The sequence below is a fragment of the Triticum aestivum genome, chromosome 4A, assembly GCF_018294505.1.
Source record: "Triticum aestivum cultivar Chinese Spring chromosome 4A, IWGSC CS RefSeq v2.1, whole genome shotgun sequence".
In the NCBI taxonomy this organism is placed as follows: Eukaryota; Viridiplantae; Streptophyta; class Magnoliopsida; order Poales; family Poaceae; genus Triticum; species Triticum aestivum.
Window position 1 is genome coordinate 407,428,557 of NC_057803.1, and position 23,779 is coordinate 407,452,335.

The following is a 23,779-nucleotide window of genomic DNA, read 5'->3' on the forward strand; positions in this document are numbered from 1 at the left end:
ATGCAGTACAAACTATACAAGGAACAGATCTATTATTGGTTGAAAAAAGGGTAGAAAGTGGCGGCTGGTGGACAAGTCAACAGATTATGTCCAGGATTAGAGTTGTTGCCCTCACATAGTAAAAGGTCTCCAGGATTAGAATTGCTGCCCTCACATAGTAAAATTTCTCCGAGGTTAGATTTGCTGCCCTCACATAGTAAAAGGTCTCTAGGATTAGATTTGCTGCCCTCACATAGTAAAAGGTCTCCAGGATTAGAATTGTTGCCCTCACATAGTAAAGGTCTCCAAGATTAGATTTGTTGCCCTCACAGAGCATGAACAAACTCGGCATCACCACTTTATGCCTCCTTGTAGGTACATTGTGTTGATGCGTCCATTGTCGCAAGTCCTTATACCAATCTTTTGCCGTTGTTAATGTAAGGGCGCATGTAAAATGAACCGATCACACTGTTACCTTAGGGACATGTCTAACCAGTGTTATTGTTAATCTAATGCCTCCAGTGATATGATGCAATTAAACTATGTTACAAATGGTACTCCTGCTATTTTCCCTAGTATGATAAGTAAGTTGCTCCTTTACACTGCTGAGTGTCCTAGTGTCCCCACGGTCCCTTGCCCTTAAACCACCTCTTTAGCTACTGTTGATTTACTGTATCTGGTATACAAGCAATGCCACCATTAAAGTAATCCCATATTTGACGAATGTCATTGTTGATCGTAATGCTTCCAGTAACATGAAGCATTGCTGACGTTTTAAAATTTCTACTATCCTTGCGTGATTGCCATGAACATAATTATGATGCTCCTTTTGCATTTCTTGTATGTTTCGTATATTCTTATTGACCAGCAACTGTTTCTTTCTATGTTTTTGCGCAGATAGGGATATCCATTTCACCCTGTTGCTATTGTGACCTTTTGGTGAACTACACAAAACACTCTTATTTTGGAATGAGTGTCTTGTGCAGTTCAACTAAAATGTCACGTGGGCAACATTTCTCAATTTTGTTGGAACTGCACAAAATGGTGATTGGAGTTTTCAAAATCTCCGTCAAATTCTGTTGGTAATATCATGCAACATTTTATTAGCCTTTGCAAGATGAGTCGTTACTGTCACCACAATGGCACTTTATTTTAGTGGAACTACACAAAAGGATTAGCAAATTATAGTTGCACCTTACATGAGCAGGACATCCAACCTTAATGTTCCTCAATTTTAGTGCAACTACTAAAGAACCTGCCAGCTCACGAAAGCAAGTACTTCTTGCTAGCTGAATGATGCAATCTTTGCTTCATTTAAGGTGAACTGCAAAAAAGGCGCATGAATTGAATCATGGAAGTCCAAGCAGGCCTCATCTGAGTGGAGCTGCTGGTTGAGTTAAAGGAGTGCCACAATTATAGTAATCAGGCTCTTCTTATTTGTGTTGTGCAAACAGTAATACTCAACTACAGATGTTGTGACGGTCAAGAGCATTTGCCAAGTTCTTAGGTCATATGACACGGCTAGCCAAGATGGATTTAATCCCGATATTCACTTTATCAAAAGGCTCTAATGGGTTGGTTCTAAATCTTGCAAGCTGGGAATCAATGAGATGTGTAGGCATATTTGTGTACTTATGATTTGAATCTTATTCATTTGTTACGAATTTTGCAAGCTGGGAATCAATGAGATGTGTAGGCATCTTTGTTGTACTTATGATTTGGATCTTATTTGTTGGTTCTGAATCTTGCAAGCTGGGAAACACGGCATGATGATGCAGAGGACAACAACCATAACAAAAAGTTCATACTTGGTAGTATTATTTGTGTGAAAGTGCCAATACAGACCCGCTCGTGAACAGACGTGTGGCCGGGGTAGGTTTCTTAATGGAGGCGTTTGAATGCACCGAGGGTGCATCTTCTGTCGGGCATGCAGTAGGCGAGGGATGGGTAGTAACTATTGTTGCCTGTACACACTTAGTTTACTGTTGAATCCAGTTCCCCAAGAGTTGAAAAACAAATTGTTGCCGCCGCCTACCCACTCGTTCACTCGAAGAGACTCTAATGGTGATCCGAGGGGATAACCTGTTGGATATGGACTTCAGGAAGGAGTTCCCCTTTGAGTTTGCTGTTTAGCCCTATGGCTACACCAAGTTGAATGTGATGTACACCAACGATCCAGACTCGGTGAAGCTCTACCTCGCCGGGTTCAAGTAGTACCTACAGGATGAGAAAGCACAAGGTCGCAGGACTTAGACCTTGTTCGCATCCATTCGTATCCTGACAGGGACCAGCGGATCACCGTCGCCCAAGTATGTGTGTGTGACGAGGTTCTCGTCTACCACTGCTATAGGAAAATTAGAGGTTCTGGAGCATTCGACCGTTTCATCGGCAGCACTGACTGTACCTTCGCTACGGTGGAGAGAAGGAAGAATGCGACGATCCGGCCATCTGGTGCAACAAGCTTGTCGACATCCAGAAGCAATACAAGATCATCGGCAATGGGAAGGAGAAGGACTCCGTGGTTGACCTCGCCGAGACCATCAATGACCCCTGATACGCCAACATGAAAGAAGACAATGATACCAAGGACCTGAACACGTGGGAGGTACCTCTAAATCTAGACTACATAACCTATGCGGCCAAGGACGCATACGCATGCTACGACATGTACATGCGGATTTTGGACATGAGGGCGTGTCTGCTTCCCGTAACTGACGAGTACACGGTGAGCCGCAACATCAGGATCAAGCGTGCCAGGAAGGTCTAGATGTTGTACTTTATCTGTTTATAAGCACCTTTATCATCTGAGTGTTTCATGCATTAGCCTATGTGTCGTAATTATCTGTTTTGTCCAAAATATTTCTTTTAAGAACGCATTAACCTGTTTGCTTTTTTTAGTGGATATTTGCTTATGTATGTAACTAGTTCACTTGTCCATTTCAAAAATCTAGTTAACTTGGCTGCCGTGCTTTGAATCTCCTTCCTGCCAACATATTCCCCTTCTCAGGTGGACCCAGCAGGTCTCATACACAGACATATGGGACCAACGACCTATCCATTTGAAGTTCTTTATTTTGTTCAATCTTTCGTCGTCTTCCTATACAATGGTTGGCCATGCCTCTACTCCCAAACATTTTCAGGTGGCGGTAGCTCCACCGGCCAACCCTGTACCCGAACAAGTCAACCCTCGTACTCCCCTCCGCCTGCGTCTTCCCACGCTCCAGTTCATTCGGTCTGAGGTCTCAACGTCGTCCTCCTCCTTGGTGCTCTCAACGTGGCGCTGCCGTTTGTCGTTCCAAACATGGTCAGCAAAACAAGAGGAATCGGGAGACAACTGTTCGTCGAGAGGCTGATAGTCCCAGGCCCACTAGGTCCATGGCCTAGGTTTTGTTGTTTAACATGGGAAGCCCATGACATGTTTCAACATTTTTTTGATCCAGCAGGTATCAAGCGGCCTCTGGGCCTCCCAACCTAGCTTGTCTATAACATCAGCAGCCCAAGTTATGTTTGTTTTTTCAAGAGGATGCACAACTCAGTTCTATTTTTCTATAAGAATGCAAAACTGAACCTATGTTTTCTATAAGAATGGAAATCTGAACCTATATTTATATCTTATTTTATTACATATATATATAATAGAAACAATATAAGGTTTCGTTAAACCTGTCATCCGTCCAACCATTTTATAGACCTTCCCACTTCCTTTATTTTTTGTTTTCATTAATCCTATATCTGAACTTTCTCCCACTTTATTTTTCGATGTAAACTGAGTTTTCTCCAAGTACTTTTCCCTAGAACCAACTCAACTGTCCCACGTCTAGCCTAAAAAATAATAATATCCTACATCCTATTAACTCGTCAAATTAAAATGATGTTTTATTTCGTAAGTTGAAAGTTCATACAAAATAATAATAATAATTGTTTATATATAACTTGGCAAGTTAACTCCCAGTGATTGCGTACATAAGCTTGCAAAGACTTTACTGACCAATGCAGTAATAGACGTGCAATCATGTGTTTATGTTTTTATAACATTTCTTCCAGCCCAACATGATATTTCACCCAGCACAGCAAGTCCGCGGATTTCGAGAAAAATTCAAATGGGCTTTAAATTCTACCATATATATAAACAGGCTGCATAGATGCTACATCATTATTTCACCCAGTCCACCAAATGGACGAAAAAACAAATGGACTGGCTGACATGTGGGCCAATAGTTTGAAGCCTAACAAGGTGTTGGATTTACATCCAACGGTCGGTATTCTTCTTCAATCTCTCGTCTTCTTCCCCCAGCTCTGCCGGGATCGCCTTCTCCAGCCTCCGGCGTCTAGCGGTGTTGTTTTGCGTGCCTTAGCGAAACGCTACCCCGCCGACGGCCAGGCCATCCCTCCACTCCGCACCTCCTGTTATTCTCTGCCGAGTGTAGGCCCACCCCGCACCCGAACGAGTAAAGTTTCCCACTCCTCTCCGCCTGCGACTCCACTACCGTGTCTTCCCCATCTCTGGGTCGTTCCAGTCTGGGCCCTCCCATCGTCCATCGCCTCACTGTGCTTGGCGCAGCGTGGTAAAAAAAGAGAGTCATCAGAAGAGGACTGTCCTTGGAGAGCCTGATGGCTGGGACCCACGAGGTCCATGGTCGCATGCAAGGAAAGTTCCTCCTTATTAAGCTGTTTCCTCCCCCTGACAGCTGGGACCCACCGGCTGTATCTTCGCACGGAAGGAAGTGCCTCCTTGTTAAGCGAAAAATCCATTCCTCCTGATGACAGTTGGGACCCGACAGATTTGGTGGCTGACTTGTGGGCCTACTAAGAAGATGTGTATATAGGGCTTTGTCAACTTAATCAACAAATTATTCTAGCAGGTGGACCATTGGATGTTAATCCAGCAGACGTGCTCCTTCTTCAACCTCTTTTCTTGCTCCTTTCTCCCGTCGGCGGCAATGCTCCCTCGCACCCGAACTAGTCAAGTTTCCCACTCCTCTCCATTTGTGACTGCACTTCCACGTCTTCTCCATCTCTGGGTCATTCCAGTCTGGGGCGTCACCATCGTCCACCAGTCTTGGTGCGCTCGGCACGGTGTGGTCAACGTGGTCAACAACCGAGAGTCGTCGAAAGATGATTGTACGTGAGAGGCTGACAGTGGGGACGCACCACGTCCATGGATGCATGCATGCAACTGCATCCTTTTTACCATGAAAAATAATGTTTTCTCCCCTTGACTGCTGGGAACCACCAGCTACATCTTCGCACGCATGGAAGTGCGTCCATATTACGGGCAAAAAAATGATTCGCCCCCCTAACTGCTGGGACCGACCAGCTACATCTTTGCACGCAAGGAAGTGCCTGATAATCGGGACCCACCTGGTCGAAGTGTACGTAGCATTGTCATTCTGGTCACAAACATGTACGTACATACTGGTCGATGTAGAGGCGCGCACGTGTGGTAGTAGAGGCGTGCATGTGTGGTAGTAGAGGCACACACATAGCATGTACACTTACGTCTAGCGTCCAAGGTGCAAGAAAGAAAATACGGCCACGTACATACATAAGGGGGGATCTCGAACACCTACTCGCGCATACGTATGTCCAGGGCTCGTGTTCATGGTTGTGGCTGGGTTGGAACGGAGAAACTGCGTCGTCGTCGTGCTCATGGGGAGGCAACGAAATGCGTCGTGTTCATCGGGAGGCAACGGAACACGTGTTGTTCATCGGGAGCCAACCGGCTTGGATGGAACAGCCGATGGAAAAGAGGCATGGCTTATCACAGAACGGAGAAAACGGCCTTGTGTTTGACCGATCACGGTCAAAACAGGATCCTGGTCATTGGGAGGGGTCTAGCATACCGCAAAACGGAGGAAACGGACTTCTGTTGGACCTCCTATGGTCGAAACAGGGTCCTGTTGACCGGGAGGGGTGTGGCATACCGCAAAACGGAGGTAACACACTTTTGTTGGAGCGCTACGGATGAAACGGGGGTCCTGTTCATTTGGAGGGGTGTGGCGTACCGCAAAACGGGACTCCACGCGATACTGTTCATCTCCACCGTCGACCTCCTCTAGCCTCCATGGGCTATTGTTCATCCAGCATCGACCTCCTCCAGCCTCCACCTGCTACTGTTCATCCACGGGCTCATGTTCATCCAGCCTCCACTGGCTACTGTTCAACCAGCCCTCTCCACGGGGTACTGTTCATCCACCCCTCCACGGGCTACTGTTCATCCAGCCCTCCACCGGCTACTGTTCAACTAGCCCTCCACCAGCTACTATTCAACCAGCCCTCCACGGGGTCCTGTTCATCCAGCCCTCCATGGGGTCCTGTTCATCGAGCCCTCCACGGGGTCCTATTCATCCACCGGCTCGATCAATCGGGGTACTGTTCATCCAGTGGCAGCGGCCTCTACTACCACGGGTTCCTGTTCATCCAAGCCCCGCCAGAAACTGTTCATCCAAACCCCCCAACAACGCTCACTGTTCATCTAGAGGCAACATTGATCGGCTTCAGTTAGCAGCAGTAGCGAAGGAATAGCTTGATCGGGTTCAGTTAACAGCCATCGACCGATTGCTCGGGTTCACTAACGTGTAGCCTGCAGTGCAATTGCTCGGGTTCAGTTAGAGTGCATCGCTCGGCCCCCGACCAGCCACCGTAACTGGGAACTCCCCGATATTTTCCTCGCCCTTGCTTCTACCAGGTTTTTTCCGTCATGGACGGTCCAAAGAATGTCATGCAGCTGTGTCTCTGGCCCGCCCTGGAAGAAAACCCCATTTTCTGTCATGATTTTTCGTCATAGAAGTAGGAACCCACCACATATATGATGATACCAGATTTTGTCACAATTATTGTCATAGAAGTGTCATAAGTATAACATAAAAAAATTCGTTCGGCCGAAAATGTCACGGATGTGTATTTTTTTGTAGTGTTTAGGCATCGACCGATGTATTTTTTTCTGGACTTTATAAAAAGCATATATGTTTTTCCTTTAATATCTAGTAGAAGAACTAAATTTTATGTCTAACAGATGGACAGGACTTGGATAACTTCTGCTCGAAGATTCTTTGTTGCATGTGTCGAGGGGGTTGAAAACTTCATGAACTTTATCACAGCTGAGTATGGTGGTTCGAAATAAGATGTGCTCTGCCCATGTAGCAGTTGTATGAATTTAGTTACAAGACCCCAGTCAACTGTGGAAAATTGTCACACCCTAGCTAGTCCATGCATTATAGTGTGCATCATGTTTATTTTTCATCAGAAACTTGAAATGTGGAAGACAGAACCCCCAACACCCCCCTGGAAACAACTAGGGTTTACTAAAAATAATTTCAATGAACTTGAAATGCCCTTCTAAAATGTTCACCCTCTTTGTCTTAGGTTAGAACCTTTGGCAAAATTGGTGCACAATTTTCTAGGTCAACAGAAGGTTATTGAATTAAGTCATAAGTATTTGAATTTGGGCATTTAAATGCTATAAAATAATTTAAATGCTCAAATAATTCTGGGAGTAAATGTTTCCTGTTGGAAATATTCTAAATAGAGGCCACATTTATTTTCAGGATTTTTGGAAATGTTCTAGTATTTTAAATAAAGCTAAACAGTTGCAGTTTAATAGAAAACAGAAACTAAAACAAAAAAGAGGAGAAAGAAGCCCACCTGGGCCTTACCTGGCTCGGCCCAGCCTACTGGCTCGACCAGTCACCCCCTACCTCGCGCCAGGAGGCAGGGGCGCGTGCTCGCCGCGCGCCGGCCACCTCCTGCTTCTGCTGACGCCAGGAGACGCCCAGAGGACGCCACGCGACCCCCACGTCTCCCTCTCATCTTCTCGCACTGTCCCCCTCGTCTCTCTCACTCTCCCCCGCGACGGCCGAGCACGTCCCTCGCCGCCGATCGCCGTAGTTTCCACCACAGCCACTCCCTCGCCCCTCCGACGAGCCCATCAGCTCCGCCTCGACTCCCTCATCCTCCCCACCGAGCCACGCTTCGCCGAAAGCCCTGCAATGACGCCTTCGCCCTTGTCTTCAACCTCGGGCATCTCTTCTCCAGCCCGTCCCTGAGCTCGCTGACCCCGTCTTCGACTCCGCTGTGAGCTCCTCTTCTTTTCCCCCTAGTTCCCGTGCTCGATTACGCCTCGTAGCCACCGCCCCCTCCGAGCCCGAGCGCTCCTCGCCGCCGGCCATGTCGCCGTCGTGGCTATGGCCATGCAAGCACGCGTCCGAGCGCCTCACTGTGCTCAGTGCAGCACCAGGAACCCGTAGCCACCACCAGCTCTTCCTCCCGTGCACCGTAGCCTCGAAATCGTCCTCACCCGACTCCGGCGACCGCCAAGCTCGTCGCCGGCGATGTTTCCGGCCACCCCGAGCCCAACTACCACCACCAAACACTGCGGCTTGTTCCCAGCTACCCGTAGATGGTCTCCGCCGTCGATTTGGTCGCCTGAGGGCTTTTTCCGAAGCCCTCCGCCGTCTCGGCCTCGCCGGCAACTCAATGCCGGCGGGGTTAGCCCTGTTAACCAGTGGTTTGACCACTGACGTGGACTGGGTGGGCCCAGGTTGACTCCTTTGAGTCAATGAGAAGTGGGCCCCCCCTCTGCTAATTATCCAGATTAGTTTCTAACTAAAATTAGTTAGTTTAATTAGTACAATCACTGACTAGTGGGCCCTGCCCAGTAATTAGGCTAACTAAACATAGTTAGTGCACTGAGAGGCTGACAGAAGGGGCCCACCAGTCAGGTTTGACCTGGGCTGGCGCCTTTGACCTGCTGAGGTCAGCATGACGCAATGCTGACGCAGTAATGCATTTTCTGGATTTATTTTTATACAGGAAATTCTAGAAAATAGTTCAAACTTCAAAAATTCATAGAAATTCAACCGTAACTCCAAATGAAATAATTTATATATGAAAAATTATCAGAAAAATTCAATCTATCCATCTGTAGTGGTTTCATGCATGACAAAACAAGTTTACCTTGCTATTTAGGCAGAATAAGGTAATGCACTATAAATGCCATGTTTAATGAGCTAATATTTGAATCTTTGATTCAAATGAGTTCATCCCTTTCTATTTTAGCTTGCATTAGGCCAAGACACAATCATATTGCCATGTCATAGCATGCATCATATTGTTGCATATCGTCATGTGTTGATTGTGTTCCGATGTGTTCTCCATGGTAGGCTCTGCCTCCGAGGATATTCACGAGTATCCAACTGAAGGGCAGTATCCCACTACCACTCCATCAGGCAAGCAACCATTGATCATTCCGATACAAACCCATATTCTCGCTTCTGCTCTTGCTTACTGCATTAAGACAACGCGATTCAAACTGCTGTGTGCTACGGTAGTTGAACCCTTATCCTTTGCATGACCTGTCATTGCCACAGTAACTAGATGAAACCCACTAGCATGTGTAGGAGTTGATTGAGCCATGTATGTGATTCCTACCTTGCTATGCCTGCTATGCTTAGAGTTGTATCAGGTCTGGTTCATCTGGGAGATGGGCTAGAGTGAAATGCTTATGCCGGTAATGTGAGGGATGTGTTGAACATGTTTTGGTAAAGGTATCGATGAGAGGCCATGTAGGAGTACATGGTGGGTTGTTTCATTGAGGCCGTCCCTAAGAACTAAGATCTGTATGCGTGATTTAAGATTCAGCTACTACCACACATTGGGCCCTGAAATATGACCTCGCTCGACTTACTGACCCCTCTCGCCTTTGTCCAGGAGTTGCAACTAGTTTCTAGTGTTTGTAGGACATGTGTTGGCGGCCGTGCGTAGCGCTGACCCTAGGGGTGGGCTATGTTGCGGTAGATACACCGTGGCACGGTGTACCGAGTCACCTGTTTGGTGTCTCGGGAACCCTGTTCACATCGTTTGGGGCCGTTGAGGACACCCCGGCCGGATTTCCTTGCGGATGGAACCTGAATAGGCGATAAACCTGGACTAGAGACTTGTGAGATTAGTCAGGTCGTGGTCTACACCCACGTCGGTTTTCGCTTGAAGTCTGCCGAGCACATGTCGTGTGCAGACGCTAAGTGGTGGAAACATGTGTGGCGAAGTACACCCCTGCAGGGTATAAAACTATTCGAATAGCCGCGTCCGCGGTAAAGGACTACTTGGTTGCATATACAGTTCATAGACAAGTTAATGGATATTACTAAAAGACTCAAGATAAGTGTGAGTACCGAGGATGGCCCTCTCGTAGGATGACGAGGGAGGATCCCCGGTGGAGTATTGTGTTGGTTAGTAGTGGACTCATGTGCGAAAACTATTTTACTGGTGGAGTTCTGTAGGATAGCTTAGCCAAGAGTCTAAGCTGGCTTGCTGCATCAACCCCACCACCTTCTTGAGAATAAGCATGTATAGTAGGTTCTGATGTAAGACTTGCTGAGTACCTTTGTACTCATGTTTACTTATTTGTTGTTTTCAGATGACAACACTGCCCCCTCCGATGGGTTTTATGTAGACCTTGACATCGACGAGTGACTAGCCACCCAGGTGGGGATCCTGGCCATGGAGGGCCCTATGTAGATAGACAGGCTTCGAGAAGCCTTCTTTCTTTCTAGAGTCTGTACTCAGACTAGTTGCTTCCGCATGTGCTTGTATGTTTGTATGACTTGAGTGTCGGGTCATGTGACCCCTATCTGTATGAACATGTTATGTATGGCTCTCTGGAGCCTTTAAATAAAGTACTTGAGTTGTAGAGTTTTGTTGTGATGCCATGTTGTATGTACTCATATCGGGCATATTGTGTGTATGATTGAAATGCTTGGTATGAGTGGGATCCGACAACCTAGTTGTTTATACTTGGCAGCCTTTCTTATGGGGAAATGTAGTCTAGTGTTCCTCGAGCCATAGTAGTCCACTACAGCCCGGTTCACCGGAGTCCTGCTAGCCCAGCACTACTGTTCAGGACACTTGACTGGCAGGCATGTGTTTCACTTCGTCCCTATGTCTGTCCCTTCGGGGAAATGTCACACGGTGACTTCCGGAGTCCTGCCTAGCCCGCTACAGCCCGGGGTTCCCCGGAGTCCTGTTAGCCCTGTGCTACAGCCCGGAATCACTCATTGATGACCGACATGTTCGATGTGATCCATGTATGCCTGTCTCCATAGGTCTGTGCCGCTTTGGGTTCACGACTAGCCATGTCGGCCCGGGTTCCCTGTCATATGGATGCTAGCGACACTATCATATACGTGAGCCAAAAGGTGCAAACGGTCCTGGGCCATGGTAAGGCGACACCCGTGGGATACCGTGCGTGAGGCCGCAAAGTGATATGAGGTGTTACCGGCTAGATCGATGTGACTTGGAATCGGGGTCCTGACAGCGTTGGCATCAGAGCCGGACTGCCTGTAGGTTTGTTGAGCCAAACTGGTTGATGTCGAGTTTAGAAATGCTCTAGTTATATGTAGGGGAATTGATTGTGGGACGGAACGTAAGGTTCTTTTACTCCTTTACCTATGCCTCTGATCTGAGTCATTCTCTCCTCATTCAACGTGGGTTAAGGACTAGGCTCTCTTCCTCTATCAGGTTCACGTGTTACTAATCCGTAGTAGTTTATAGGATTGTTGTTACAAGTCCCAGTTCAGTTTCTACCATTCTTAGTATGTTGCTAATTGAATCAGAACCTTGACATGATGTTGCTGAGTGGTATTGTGAACTGTTGTGGAGGTCTCAAATCTTTTTCTGAGCATTTACAGCCGTTATGCTGTCCAATTTTCCCTAGAAATTCTGATGTCCTTGTCTTGTGGTTGTGCTTTCAGATGGCCAACCGCGTTCATAACCAAGTGGTTTGCCTGACTAGGTGCCTCGACGTGCCTGGTCATACTACTATGTTAGTCCGGGTCATGATCGAGACGGGTTACCATTGGTATCCCGAATACACCGTCGAAGAGCAGTTCCGCGATTTTAACCAAAGCCAATATTTCTGCACCGTCAGGATATTTCCTTCTTATCCTGGATCTACCGAGCCCCTTCACTATTCCTATGGACTCGGGGTTACCATTGAGATGGTTGTGTAGGATGTTACCTATTCCATGATGACCATCATGCGAGTCCGGACTGGCCTGCTGCGGAACACCGACTTCCGTTACATGCCAGCTTCACTTCCGGGAGCGCAAGGGTATCTTCAGGCCATCTATGCTGACTCCACTCAGGAGGACTCATTAACTCGTACCACTGCCGAGATGCTCGAAGATAAGGATCGAGAGAATCGGGCCTTGGGGTTGGAGCTTTTCAATACCCGTGCTGATCATTGGGCCACATTGACTCGGTTTGCACCTGTGGTGCAAGCTGGATGTATGGATACAAGGGATCTGTATCCCGTGAGATCAGCTCTGCCAGACATGGTGGATTGGCGTGATGTGGGAGGCATCACCCCACCCCGTGGTCCCCGCAGGCCACCGTTTGTTGGTCCAAGACCTCATCCTAGCCCCTATGGTCCACAGGCTCCTCAGGACTGTCTGTTCCCGGATGGTCACGTTGAACTTCCAGGCTATGGAGGTGACTTCTATGAGGACTACTACGGAGCTGTCTGAGTTAGTAGTAATACCACTAGTATTGTAGTAGTTGTATCTCCACTCTCCTGCGTGACTTGTGGAATATGACTTGGCGTGTAATCGATTCTGGAGGTGTAGAAAAATAATGTATAGGAGCTTGGAATGCCTCCGATGAGATGTAACGTCTTTCATCATAGTTGCACTGTAGCCTGGGCTTGTACTAAACTATGTATGATGCGTATGACCGTTGGTATATATATGGCAGTTTTATATTACCATGACATACGGATGAACATCTCTGCATTCTGTGTTATCCATTACATTCTGCACTTCCTTGCTAAGTTTGAGCCATCCTTGTCTAAACCGTTGTCTTGTTTTCTCCTAGGATGGTCAACACCCGCGGCAACCCTGTTGTCCCGGAGCAGGGGGAAGCCAGTGCAGCTAGAGGTGAAAATCTGCCTCACCCGCCTTCTCTTGCCGAAGTGATGCTAGAGGCGGAAAGAAACAAGCGTGAGACTAACCGCTTGCTGGAGCGGATTGAGCAGAACACTGCACGCCACCCGCAAAATGACTTGGTGTCAATCAATGACTTTATCAAGCTGTACCCACCAAAGCTCAACCATTCCATCGAGCCCCTCGACGCGGATGACTGGCTTCGCAGCATCACCCACAAGGTTACTTATGCTGCCTATCACCTCGAAGGCCCTGCTAGCCTTTGGTGGGAAAACTTCGAAGCTATGCGCCCGGTCAGTCAAATCACTACTTGGGCTGAATTCAGTGAGGCTTTACGTGAGCATCACATTCCGGAAGGTCTCATGGATCGCAAGAGGGAGGAGTTCTGCAACTTCACCCAAGGGAGACTGACTGTGGATGCTTACAGTCGTGAATTTGGGAATCTGGCACGTTATGCTCCTGAAGAGGTATCTACTGACGCTAAGAAGCAGGCAAGGTTCCGCAAGGGACTTAGCCCTGAGCTTCGCCACGAGCTCCGTCTACACAAGTGCACATCCTTTCAGAAGTTGGTCAATAAAGCCATCAGTGCTGAGATAGGCCAGACTGATTATGACGCTTCACGCAAGCACTCCCGTGATTTTGGCTCTTCATCCGGCTCTGGGGCTCAGAAGCGCCGGGTGTGGATTCCAAGCACGGCACTGCGACCCAGGTTCATTCCGAGGCCATCCTTTGAGGCGCCTCGTCCCAACCAGCAATTTGCACCGCCCAAGCCCTATGGTGGCCCCGCTACTAATGCTGCTCCACGCCCCAATGTGGTGACATGCTTCAAGTGTGGAGAGCCGGGTCACTATAGCCGAGAGTGTCCCCAGAACAATAACCCCAATCAAACTGGAAAGTCCGTTGGCCATGGTAAGCCAGTGGGGAAGACTTTCTACGCCAAGACGGCCACCACTGCACGTGGCCATGTCAATTATGTTTCAGCCGAGGAGGCTCATGAGGATCCTAACGTCGTCCTTGGTACGCTCCTTGTTAACTGCCATCCGGCATCTGTTCTTTTTGATACCGGAGCATCTCATTCATTCATATCCGAGAACTATGCTCGATTGCATAACACGACATTCTGCGACATGCCCACTTCCATGGTAATTCAAACTCCGGGTTCCAAATGGCAAACTTCTAGAGTAAGCCATGGGAACGAAATTCTTGTCGATAGACTTGTCTTCCTTGCATCCTTAATAGCTCTCAAGTCGTCCGACATAAATATCATCTTGGGTATGGACTGGATGTCAGCTCATTATGCTAAGATCGATTGTGCCACTAGAACCGTTCAACTTACTCACCCATCGGGCAAGACAGTCAATGTCTTAACTCGAGTGGCCAAGCACCAGCTTTACTCACTAAATGCCAACCCTCTTCCAGACCTTAAGGATGTTCCGGTAGTCCGAGATTTTCCGGATGTCTTTCCAGAGGAACTGCGAGGTGTTCCACCTGACAGGGATGTCGAGTTTGTGATAGACCTTGTTCCAGGAACCGTTCCAATTTCTAGAAGACCCTATAAGATGGCACCCCTAGAACTAGCCGAGCTTAAGAATCAACTCGATGAGTACTTGAAAAAGGGTTTCATCCGTCCTAGTTCCTCTCCTTGGGCTTGCCCCGTCCTCTTCGTTAAGAACAAGGATGAAACGGATCGAATGGTTGTGGATTACCGACCTGTCAACTTGGTCACCATCAAGAACAAATATCCGCTTCCCAGGATCAACGATCTGTATGATCAGCTCGCTGGATCCTCAGTCTTCTCCAAGATGGATTTGAGGTTGGGTTACCATCAAATCAAAATCAGAAACGGGGACATACCCAAAACGGCCTTTGTTACTCGTTATGGCCAATACGAGTACACCGTCATGTCCTTCGGTTTAACCAATGCCCCGGCTACCTTCTCTCGGTTAATGAACTCGGTCTTCATGGAGTACTTGGATAAATTCGTCGTAGTATACCTCGATGACATACTCATCTACTCCAAGAATGAAGAGGAACATGCCGTACATCTAAGGCTGGTATTGATGAAACTTCGAGAGCATCGCCTTTATGCCAAATTCTCCAAGTGTGAATTTTGGTTGCCTGAAGTGACCTATCTAGGCCATGTAATCTCTGGTAAGGGTATTGTTGTCAATCCCGAGCGAGTTCAAGCCGTCCTTGATTGGACTCCACCTGAAACGGTCAAGCAAGTTCGGAGTTTCCTTGGCCTAGCGAGCTATTGCCGCCGCTTCGTCGAGAATTTCTCCAAGGTTGCTAAACCTCTAACTGAACTCCTCAAGAAAGATAAAAAGTTCGAGTGGACTCCACAGTGCGAGTTCAGCTTTCAGGAACTGAAAAGACGCCTGCCATCTGCTCCCGTACTGGTACCACCATATTTCTCCAAGGACTTTATTATCTATTGCGACGCCTCGCGACAAGGACTAGGTTGCATACTCATGCAAGATCGTCAGGTAATTGCCTATGCTTCACGACAATTACACCCACATGAGGAAAATTATCGCACACATGATCTAGAGCTTGCAGCTGTAGTCCATGCACTTAAAACTTGGCGACATTACCTCCTCGGTAATCGTTGCGAGATTTTCGCCGATCACCAAAGTTTGAAATATATCTTCACCCAACCAGATTTGAATCTCAGGCAAAGACGTTGGGTTGAGTTGATCTCGGATTACGACTTAGGAATAACTTACACCCCGGGCAAAGCCAATGTCATGGCTGATGCGCTAAGCCGTAAGTCCTATTGTAAAAACCTGATGTTACAACAAAGTCAACCATTTCTCCATGAGGAATTTCGTAAGCTTAATCTTCACATTGTTCCTCGAGGATTCCTATCCACCCTGGTGGCGAAACCTACCCTTATGGATCAAATCATAGCTGCCCAGAAGCGTGATAAGGGCATATCGTGGATTAGGGAAAACATCGCTAGCAGAGTTGCTAAATGTTTCTCCATGGATGAGCGAGGTGTTGTATTCTTCGAGAACCATTTGGTGGTTCCCAAGAAACAACATTTACGCCAGTTGATCCTTAAGGAAGCTCATGAATCCCCTCTCACCATTCATCCCGGTAGTACTAAAATGTATCAAGACCTAGGCCAGAGGTTTTGGTGGACTAGGATGAAGAGAGAAATCGCTCAATACATTGCTAGCTACGACGTTTGTCGTCGTGTTAAAGCAGAGCATCAACGGCCTGCTGGCACCCTTCAACCTTTGGCTATTCCTGAATGGAAATGGGATAAAATCAGTATGGATTTCATCACTGGGTTTCCCAGGACCAAGAGAGGGAATAATGACATCTTTGTTGTGATCGACCGACTTTCCAAGGTAGCCCACTTTCTACCTGTTCGTGAGAGTATCACCGCTAGCCAGCTAGCCGATTTATACATCTCCCGGATAGTGTCTCTTCATGGTGTTCCATTGGAAATTAACTCAGACCGTGGGAGTCTCTTCACCTCTCAATTTTGGGAAAATTTCCAAAATGCTATGGGAACTCGTCTCTCCTTTAGCACCGCCTTCCATCCTCAATCAAGTGGTCAAGTGGAACGAGTCAATCAAATTCTGGAAGATATGCTCCGAGCCTCCGTCGTCTCGTTCGGAATGAGTTGGGAGAAATGCCTTCCATTCGCGGAGTTTGATTATAACAATAGTTATCAAGCCAGCTTAGGCAAAGCTCCTTTTGAAGTTCTTTATGGACGAAAATGTCGAACGCCTCTTAACTGGTCAGAAACCGGGGAAAGACAACTCTTTGGCCCGGATATGATTCAGGAAGCAGAAGAGCATGTTCGCGTTATTCGTGAGAAGTTGAAAACAGCCCAATCTCGTCAAAAGAGTCAATATGATCGTAAACATAAGCCTATGACTTATGAAGTCAACGAGAAGGCTTACCTTCGGGTTACCCCGTTAAAGGGAACCCATCGTTTCGGTATCAAAGGCAAATTGGCTCCTCGTTACATTGAACCCTTTCGTATTCTTGCCAAACAAGGAGAAGTTGCCTACCAACTGGAACTACCCCTGCATCTTTCCAGAGTTCACGATGTCTTCCATGTTTCACAACTCAGGCGTTGCTTCGCGAATCCTATCCGTGGAGTGGACCACGAAATGCTTGATCTACAAGATAACCTCTCTTATTGGGAATATCACGTTCGTGTTCTTGATCAAGCCGAGCGTACCACTCGACGTCATAATATCAAGTTTCTCAAGGTTCAATGGTCACATCACTCCGAGGAAGAAGCCATTTGGGAAAGGGAGGATCGTCTTCGACTCGAGTACCCCACCTTTCCAGAGGATCCTAAATCTTGGGACGAGATTCTTTTGAGTGGGGGTGAGTTGTCACACCCTAGCTAGTCCATGCATTAGAGTGTGCATCATGTTTATTTTTCATCAGAAACTTGAAATGGGGAAGACAAAACCCCCAACACCCCCCTGGAAACAACTAGGGTTTACTAAAAATAATTTCAATGAACCTGAAATGCCCTTCAAAAATGTTCACCCTCTTTGTCTTAGGTTAGAACCTCTGGCAAAATTGGTGCACAATTTTCTAGGTCAACAGAAGGTCATTGAATTAAGTCATAAGTATTTGAATTTGGGCATTTAAATGCTATAAAATAATTTAAATGCTCAAATAATTCTGGGAGTAAATGTTTCCTGTTGGAAATATTCTAAATAGAGGCCACATTTATTTTCAGGATTTTTGGAAATGTTCTAGTATTTTAAATAAAGCTAAACAGTTGCAGTTTGATAGAAAATAGAAACTAAAACAAAAAAAGAGGAGAAAGAATCCCACCTGGGCCTTACCTGGCTCGGCCCAGCCTACTGGCTCGCCCAGTCACCCGCTACCTCGCACCAGGAGGCAGGGGCGCGTGTTCGCCGCGCGCCGGCCACGCGCCGGCCACCCCCTGCTTCTGCCGACGCCGGGAGATGCGCAGAGGACGCCACGCGACCCCCACGTCTCCCTCTCATCCTCTCGCACTCTTCCCTCGTCTCTCTCACTCTCCCCCGCGACGGCTGAGCACATCCCTCGCCGCCGATCGCCGTAGTTGCCACCACAGCCACTCCCTCGCCCCTCCGACGAGCCCATCAGCTCTGCCTCGACTCCCTCGTCCTCCCCACCAAGCCACGCTTCGCCGGAAGCCCTGCAACGCCGCCTTCGCCCTCGTCTTCAACCTCGGGCATCCGAGATCGCCGGCGACCACACCTCTTCTCCAGCCCGTCCTCGAGCTTGCTGACCCCCTCTTCGACTCCTCTGTGAGCTCCTCTCCTTTTCCCCCTAGTTCCCGTGCTCGATTACACCTCGTAGCCACCGCCCCCTCTGAGCCCGAGCGCTCCTCGCCGCCGGCCATGTCGCCGTCGTGGCTACGGCCGTGCAAGCACGCGTCCGAGCGCCTCACCGTGCTCAGTGCAGCACCAGGAACCCATAGCCACCACCAGCTCTTCCTCTCGTGCATCGTAGCCTCGAAACCGTCCTCACCCGACTCCGGCGACCGCCAAGCTCGTCGCCGGCGACATTTCCGGCCACCCCGAGCCCAACTACCACCACCAAACACTGCGGCTTGTTCCTAGCTACCCGTAGATGGTCTCTGTCGTTGATTTGGTCGCCTGAGGGCGTTTTCCGAAGCCCTCCGCCGTCTCGGCCTCGCCAGGGACTCAACGCCGGCGGGATTAGCCCTGTTGACCGGTGGTTTGACCACTGACGTGGACTGGGTGGGCCCAGGTTGACTCCTTTGAGTCAATGACAAGTGGGCCCCCCCCTCTGCTAATTATCCAGATTAGTTTCTAACTAAAATTAGTTAGTGTAATTAGTACAGTCACTGACTAGTGGGCCCTGCCTAGTAATTAGGCTAACTAAACGTAGTTAGTGCACTGAGAGGCTGACAGAAGGGGCCCACCAGTCAGGTTTGACCTGGGCTGGCGCCTTTGAACTGCTGAGGTCAGCATGACGCAATGCTGACACAGTAATGCATTTTCTGGATTTATTTTTATACAGGAAATTCTAGAAAATAGTTCAAACTTAAAAAATTAATAGAAATTCAACCGTAACTCCAAATGAAATAATTTATATATGAAAAATTATCAGAAAAATTCAATTTATTCATCTGTAATGGTTTCATGCATGACAAAACAAGTTTACCTTGTTGTTTAGGCAGAATAAGGTAGTGCACTATAAATGCCATGTTTAATGAGCTAATATTTGAATCTTTGATTCAAATGAGTACATCCCTTTGTATTTTAGCTTGCATTAGGCCAAGACACAATCATATTGCCATGTCATAGCATGCATAATATTGTTGCATATCGTCATGTGTTGATTGTGTTTCAATGTGTTCTCCGTGGTAGGTGCTGCCTCCGAGGATATTCACGAGTATCCAACTGAAGGGCAGTATCCCGCTACCACTCCATCAGGCAAGCAACCATTGATCATTCCGATACAAACCCATGTTCTCGCTTCTGCTCTTGCTTACTGTATTAAGACAATGCGATTCAAACTGCTGTGTGCTACGGTAGTTGAACCCTTATCCTCTGCATGACCTGTCATTGCCACAGTAACTAGATGAAACCCACTAGCATGTGTAGGAGTTGATTGAGCCATGTATGTGATTCCTACCTTGCTATGCCTGCTATGCTTAGAGTTGTATCAGGTCTGGTTCATCTGGGAGATGGGCTAGAGTGAAATGCTTATGCCGGTAATGTGAGGGATGTGTTGAACATGTTTTGGTAAAGGTATCGATGAGAGGCCATGTAGGAGTACATGGTGGGTTGTTTCATTGAGGCCGTCCCTAAGAACTGAGATCTGTATGTGTGATTTAAGATTCAGCTACTACCACACATTGGGCCCTGAAATATGACCCCGCTCGACTTATTGACCCCTCTCGCCTCTGTCCAGGAGTTGCAACTAGTTTCTGGTGTTTTTAGGACATGTGTTGGCGGTCGTGCGTAGCGCTGACCCTAGGGGTGGGCTATGTTGCGGTAGATACACCGTGGCACGGTGTACCGAGTCACCCATTTGGTGTCTCGGGAACCCTGTTCACATCGTTTGGGGCCGTTGAGGACACCCCGGCCGGATTTCCTTGCGGATGGAACCTGAATAGGCGATAAACCTGGACTAGAGACTTGTGAGGTTAGTCAGGTTGTGGTCTACACCCACGTCGGTTTTCGCTTGAAGTCTGCCGAGCATATGTCGTGTGCAGACGCTAAGTGGTGGAAACATGTGTGACGAAGTACACCCCTGCAGGGTATAAAACTATTCGAATAGCCGCGTCCGCGGTAAAGGACTACTTGGTTGCATATACAGTTCATAGACAAGTTAATGGATACTACTAAAAGACTCAAGATAAGTGTGAGTACCGAGGATGGCCCTCTCGTAGGATGACGAGGGAGGATCCCCGGTGGAGTATTGTGTTGGTGAGTAGTGGACTCGTGTGCGAAAACTATTTTACTGGTGGAGTTCCGTAGGATAGCTTAGCCAAGAGTCTAAGCTGGCTTGCTGCATCAACCGCACCGCCTTCTTGAGAATAAGCATGTATAGTAGGTTCTGATGTAAGACTTGCTGAGTACCTTTGTACTCATGTTTACTTATTTGTTGTTTTCAGACGACAACACTGCCCCCTCCGATGGTTTTATGTAGACCTTGACGTCGACGGGTGACTAGCCACCCAGGTGGTGATCCTGGCCATGGAGGGCCCTATGTAGATAGACAGGCTTCGAGAAGCCTTCTTTCTTTCTAGAGTCTGTACTCAGACTAGTTGCTTCCGCATGTGCTTGTATGTTTGTATGACTTGAGTGTCGGGTCATGTGACCCCTATCTGTATGAACATGTTATGTATGGCTCTCTAGAGCCTTTAAATAAAGTACTTGAGTTGTAGAGTTTTGTTGTGATGCCATGTTGTATGTACTCATATTGGGCATATTGTGTGTATGATTGAAATGCTTGGTATGAGTGGGATCCGACAACCTAGTTGTTTATCCTTGGCAGCCTTTCTTATGGGGAAATGTAGTCTAGTGTTCCTCGAGCCATAGTAGTCCGCTACAGCCCGGTTCACCGGAGTCCTGCTAGCCCAGCACTACTGTTCAGGACACTTGACTGGCCGTCATGTGTTTCACTTCGTCCCTATGTCTGTCCCTTCGGGGAAATGTCACACGGTGACTTCCGGAGTCCTGCCTAGTCTGCTACAGCCCGGGGTTCCCCGGAGTCCTGTTAGTCCAGTGCTACAGCCCGGAATCACTCCTTGATGACCGACATGTTCGATGTGATCCATGTATGCCTGTCTCCATAGGTCTGTGCCGCTTTGGGTTCACGACTAGCCATGTCGGCCCGGGTTCCCTGTCATATGGATGCTAGCGACACTATCATATACGTGAGCCAAAAGGCTCAAACGGTCCCGGGCCATGGTAAGGTGACACCCGTGGGATACCGTGCGTGAGGCCGCAAAGTGATATGAGGTCTTACCGGCTAGATCGATGTGACTTGGAATCGGGGTCCTAACAAAAATCATCTACACTTGTATGGGATGTCGGTCGCATATACTGCGTGGGTTCATCATGGTGAAGCTATGAACGTTAATGTTACTGACTATGTGGAAGCAGAAGATCACCACCTTGATCTGCCTAATGCTCACGTGGAAGAGGACGAGGTGGAGATGGTGGCCGTGGAGCCAGTGAGTTTGACCAACATCGAAAGAATGCTATGAAATGCTTGCACATTTCGTCAACTTTCACCTGCTGAAGAAAAATCGTTGGCCCACATGTTGGAACAATGCAACATGTCAATCACCCCAGGAAATAGGCTGTCAGTATTCTCAGCTATGGCCACCTTTCTTCAGGTGAAGACATCTGAGAGGATGAGCAACAAATCATTCGATGCAATGTTGGATGCTTTCAGCAAATCTTTCCCATATGCGTCTAAGTAGCCACACACCGACAGTAAAATGAAGAATTTCCTTCGTGAAGTTGGAATTGGATATGATATGATCCATGTTTGTAAGAATAATTGTGTTCTGTTCTAGAAGGTTATGCCAACTTAAGTGAATGCCCAAAATGCAAATCTTCAAGATGGAAAGATGGCGATGATGTGAATAGGATTCCTCATAATGTTCTGAGATATTTTCCAATTATACCAAGATTGCAGAGGTAGTTTCATGATGCTGAAATAAGAGAGGATGCACTATGGCATTCTAGGAACCAGGAGTACAGAGATCAGAATGTAATGAGCCATCCATCTCATGGTAGTGACTAGAAAAGCTTCAATCAGAAACCCAAAAAGTTTGTTGCTGACCCGAGAAACATTAGACTTGGCTTAGCTACATATGGATTTAACCCATTTGGCCACTAGAGTGCCACATATAGCATGTGGCTGGTGATTGTTATTCCTTATAACATGCCACCAAATATATGCACCAAAGAATCAAACTACATGATGGCCTTTCTCATCTCAGGTACAAAAGGTCCTAGAAAGGATTTTGATTTATTCATGGAGCCTCTTGTGGAGGAACTTCAACAGCTATGGAGGTGTGTTCTCACTCGAGACATATGTAGCACCCCACCAGCTGATTTCTTTCTGCGTGCTGTTATAATTTGGTGCATCCATGATTTTTCGGCTTTGGGCACTATGTCAGGGTGAACGACACATGGTTACAATGCATGTGTTTACGGTGACAAGAATCTGCTGTCATACACAATACTTAGTAAGATCTGTTACATTGGACATTGTCGTTTCCTTGCCAAGGACAAGTTGTGTCCTACAAAATATCGAAGACATGTGTTTAATGCAAAGCATGAAAACCGTGATGCGCCAAAGAGGCTCACCGGCGATGAGTTGAAAGTGGAATTATAGAAGGTCAGGCATATTACACTAGGAAACCATCATGATAATGGTAGCGGGAAAAGGAAGCATGGCAGGGCAGAAGAGAGATTATTGTTTACCCGTAGGTCCACTTTGTGGGACTTGGAGTATTGGAAAGATTTAGATCTACGGCATAATCTTGATGTGATGCACATCGAGAAAAAATATATGTGACAACATTATCAGCACACTTCTTAATTTTGAAGGCAAGACAAAAGATACCTTAAAATCTAGGATTGATTTGACACACCTGGGAATGAGAAGGGATTTGCAGGTGGAATATCATGGTGCATTGTGGGATATGGCAACAGTTGTGTACGTCTTGGACAAGGTAAAAGAAAAGAATTCTGCAAGGTCCTGTCACATCTGAGATTCCCACATGGATTTGCTTCCAACCTTGAAAGGAGAGTTAGTGCAGATGGAAACAAGGTACAAGGGTTGAAAACTCATGACTACCACATCCTACTTCAAAGGGTTTTACCTGTTATCCTTAGAGGACTGGGCCGCCCTGACTTATATAGAGCAGTTGCAGAGTTGGGATAATTCTACAGGGAACTCTGCAGTAGAAATATCAAGATAGATGCTTTGGATCATCTTAGAGACAAAATACCAACTATCCTATGCGACCATGCGAAGATATATCCTCCAACCTTCTTTGATGTGATGGTGCATTTGGCTGTTCATCTACCTGATGAGGCATTACTTAGAGGTCCATTATAGTATGGCTGGATGTACCCTATTGAAAGGCGGCTAGGCACTTTCAAGGGCAATGTTAGGAACAGAGCTAGACCTGATGGTTCCATTGCAGAGGCCTACATTGCTACAGAAGCGTTGACATTCTGCTCGAAATACATTGAAACAGCTGATCAGCTTAGTAAAGAGGTGAGTGAAGACAATCCCGAGCTCAATGTTTTCGATTGTTCTATTCAAGTTACAACGAAGAGTCGACAAGACGACAAACCTAAGGATTTGGACAAAATGGTTTGGCATGTGTTGAA